At 46.9% G+C, this 4,403-nt stretch overlaps 1 pseudogene; it reads left to right on the top strand.

Moving 5' to 3' along the window:
• The first annotated feature begins 1,840 nt into the window (after positions 1 to 1,840).
• Positions 1,841 to 3,301, top strand: LOC123154776 (uncharacterized; annotated as a pseudogene).
• The last annotated feature ends 1,102 nt before the right edge of the window (positions 3,302 to 4,403 follow it).

The following is a 4,403-nucleotide window of genomic DNA, read 5'->3' as shown; positions in this document are numbered from 1 at the left end:
AGCCCATGAAACATATCGTTTTTTTCTTGACTAGCAAGTGGATAGGCTCAGATGGCATAGTTGATGTGTTCTGGTATGTATCTTTTATTTGCCATTTTTGTCTTTGTCTCAGGGGATTGATGACTTTCCTCTACACTGACGGAACCATGGAGGCTGGTAAAATAAGAAGGAAACATGCCTGCGTACAGTTGGTAATAGAACCCACTAGAGATCATTCAATCGGACGTCTTCCACAAAGTAAAACTAGAGTAAGTGGCGTAAGATAAGATACATGTTCACTTTCGTCGACCAATATACCTGAAATTCATATACTTAAAGTCGAGAGCTAGAGAGAGTAAATGAGACGTTTAAAGGATGAAGCTAAAGCTTCCTTTGCCTTCCTTGGCCACTAGGGAGTCATCAAAGTCTAAGTCCATACACTTTCTAGCTAGTATTGAATCATGGAAGATTTGATTCTATTTTTGTATGTCTCCCAAGGGATCCAATCAGAAGGAAGTCCCTCGCTTCGCTCATGATAGTCGGTTGAGTCCCCTTTTTCTTTTTCGTTGAGTTTCTCCTCTCCTCCGTTCCTTGTCTCCGATCTGATTGATTTGCATCTTCACGGAAGCACTTGGTTTGCCCCTTACTATAACCATCCCACTCAATCTTTTACACCGATGTTTCATATTCTCTCAACCAGGTCATGATAAGAAATACCGCCAAATCTTTCCGAAATGAGAGAAGAATGAAAGGCACGCTATAACTAACTGCTGAAAAAGCCAAGATTAGCGCTAAGAAAGAACCCTATTTTAAGTACCAGCATGTCACCCCAACGTTTTTGTACTTCAAAATGATTTCCCCCGCTTCTTACTTGCCTTAGTCAGACATGGCTTATGTAGTGGTGGCACTCCTACGTGCTCCAACCGATCCTCATTGGAGATTATATGAAAGGTCTTGAAAATTGTCGTGATGCTTTGGTGACGAAGGTCATTAGGGTGACTATGGAAGGATTTCCTGGTAGTCGTTTCATGGGAAAAACATCACAATTTCACAAATTCAAGGCGGGTCAAGGATCTAAAAACAGAGAAGTTAATATACACAGTGTTGTACCACCGCACAAAACATGATAAAGCCAACAAAGGTCAAACTAACCTAAATGTGATGACTTCGACAACACTCTCACCTCGACGATGACATGTACTGATCCAACTAAACACATTGGTTGTGACGGCGTGTGCAATTTGCAGTTTTCATGGGTATTCCTCTTTTGCAGTGCTTTGCCAAAAAAAGTCAAGTTTTTCCCCTTTCTACATGATCTAAACATATTCTTTATACTATACTAATATAGGGTGTAAAACGGAGGACCAAAATACCCTTGTTGCCCACATGAGGTCAAAGCTGGCCAAACGGGCCGGGCCAGCCTATCGTAACTGTGCCTGGCACGACACGGCCTGCCGGGGCACGATTATTATACGGGTCGTGTCATGCTGGCCTGCGTGCTACAGCCTGCAACCCAGGCACGACCCAGCTGCTAATCGGGCCGGCCCGTCGGCACGCTGGCCCGCCTGCTGTTTAGCCTACTGGGCATTTTTTGGTCCTATTTTTACCTACCGGGCTAGTATTAGGCCATATATATACGAAATATATAAAGATAACTGGGATGTGTTGTGCCGGCCCGCGTGCTCAGCCTAGCAGCGAAAGCACGGCCCAGGGCGTGCCACGCCTGGCCCATGGCGGGCCGTGCCGGCGTGCTCAAGGGCCGCCCTGGTTGGCCCGGTCCACTTAGCCAGCTTTGCATAAGCTTGAACCCTAGGCAGTTCCCAAAAAAAAGGTTGAACCCTAGCCCCCGATCCCCATTTCCTTGTCCCTTCTCTTCCACTCCCACGGCGGCGCACGAACACGCAGCAGTCGCCGATCCTGAGAGAGAGAGAGAGAGAAGAGAGAGTGAGAAGAGAAGCGCCACGCCTTTCCTTTAGAAGGCCAAACCGAATCCCCACCCGACCACCCAGATGGCACCGCCGGCGACGTCCAAGGCCGATATACCGGATGTGATGCTCGAGGAAATCTTCCTCCGCCTCACCGCTGCCGAAGACCTCGCCCGCGCCTCCACCACCTGCCCCTCCTTCCGCCGTGTCATCGCCGACCACGCCTTCCTGCGCCGATACCGTGCTCTCCACCCGCCGCCTCTCCTCGGCCTGCTCCAAGACACCTTCAGCCCAGCCCAGCCGCCACACCCCTCCGCCGTCGCCGCTCGCGCCTTCCTTGGCTTCGACTTCTCCTGCTCATCCTTCCTCCCCTCCACACCCGGCCATACCTGGCGTCCAGTTGATTTCTTTGACGGACGTGTCCTCCTCGCTGGCGCACCGGACAAAGAAGACAGCCGATTTTGGGTCAGGGACCTAGCTGTGTGCGACCCTGTTCACCACCGCTATGTCCTGCTGCCCGCCGTTCCAGACGACCTGAAAGCGCTGGCACCTCAACTGGACCTCCTCAATCTGGAGGTCTTCCTTGCTCCTGGCCAGAATAAGGAGAACCCTGGGTGATGTGCGTGGCGCAATGCACAACTAAACTGCTCATTCTCGTCTTCTCCTCCTCTTTGGGTGGACAAGGACAGTGGCATGCGCATACATTTGATCAATGGAGTGGTCAGGCTACATCTGCTTCCGATGGTTCATTTATCCACTCTCATGGTGGGTTGTCCAATCGTCAATTCGTCCACGGATGCTTCTATTGGCATTTGCATTTTCGGAACGAGTTGCTTGTGCTGGACGTGCGTGCAATGGAGTTGTCTGCCATCAACCTCCCACCTGAACGAGGGACTAACAGTTTTGCCCTTGTTGAGGCAGCAGAAGGGATGCTCGGAATTCTCACTGAAGGCTATGGCGAGGACCACGATAGTGACCCATTTTGGCTCACGTATTCTATTCTGAGAAATAACCAATGGCACTGGAACAAGGTCATCCAATTGCCAGTAAACGATGCTGCTCTTGTTGGTGTAGCCGGGGGATACCTGCTCCTAGAAGCGTTGTACACCACAACTGCACAAGAGACGCTGAAATTTGGATGTTTTTCCGTGGCCGTCAAGACATTGCAGGTCGAGTTTTTCGCTGAGCTTAGCAAACCATTCATGTATGCTCGACTATATGCTGGTTTCCCACCATCATTGTGTGCACCAACTATTTGAAGCGGTGAGCGTCTTATCTCTTACTCTTTGCTTACTCTTATTTAATATGGTATCCGTGTTTATTATACAGCAAATAGCAATGTGTTGCAGGGATTTGTTTGATGATAACATGCTTTGCCACTTTGCTCCTTATATGCTTGCAAACAGTGCTGGTTATGGATGCAGCAAGTCATATCTTGCCCAGCATTTGCCGTGTATTAATACTAACCTTGTCTGCAGTTTAATACTGACCTCTGTACCAAAATGTAAGACATTTTTGGTTTTGCTTTCTTTTCTTTTTTTGCATAAAAGCGTCTTACATTTTTTTACGGAGGGAGTAGCAAACCCAACCCCTTGTTTGTAGGACTGTCAAAGGCGATGAGGTAGTTCTGCCAGTTCGTTTCTACATGGTTACAACTACTGGCTGTTTACAAAACCCTTGAATCTCTACAAGAATAGGTGTGCCCTGCTTAAAATATGAGTTTGCTTGATTCAGTGTAATCCTGTAATGACAAGATCTAAACGAAATGATTTGGCTTGGGAACCAGATAGCAGATTGGTTTCAAGTCACCATGTCTTGTGGATGTGAAAAGGATTTACGGCAGGAGACCTTGTACATGTTCAACTGAATTTAAATACTAGATCGTTGATTCGCTGGGCATAAGGACGCTTAGAAAAAAATGCATTTTGCAGCAGATCTACGGTGCAATTGAGCTTTCAAAGCCATGTCGCTTTTCATGCTGCAGGAGCACTGCTGCTGAGAAGCATTCAAAGGGCGTCAGAAAGAAACGACCAGGCTAGCAAGGGTATTATGAATGAGAAACAGCGCTCACTTTTCACAAACAACTAGGCCACTTTTTTTCTGATGCTAGTTTTCACAAACGGCTAGGCTAGCATGGGTGTTATGAAATCTCAATTTCCAGTTGATTACCTTGGTCAGCTATACCTTGTGTGAGTAGAAACTAGAAATTATCGAATACCACCTCTTCGGGCTTTTTCTCCTCTGAATAGCAGTTTTAAAAGTAATGAGGTACTTCTATTGTCAGTTTGTTTCCTACAAGGAATTGAAATCCACTATAGTTGTACTGTTGGATTTTTGCATATATCTTTTCTTTTTGCGGAAGTGATGAACAGTTAGGAAGTTGCATATAGTGGAAGTTATCATAGGACTACAAGGAGAATAATAGTGTTATTTTAAGAAATACTATGTGCACTATTTGTTCCCTCGCCTCATATATTCTTTTTTTTTTGAGGGGACGCC

The sequence above is a fragment of the Triticum aestivum genome, chromosome 7A (genome assembly GCF_018294505.1).
Source record: "Triticum aestivum cultivar Chinese Spring chromosome 7A, IWGSC CS RefSeq v2.1, whole genome shotgun sequence".
Lineage (NCBI taxonomy): Eukaryota > Viridiplantae > Streptophyta > Magnoliopsida > Poales > Poaceae > Triticum > Triticum aestivum.
The sequence above is the reverse complement of the archived record's forward strand: the minus strand, read 5'-3'. Positions and strand labels throughout refer to the sequence as shown.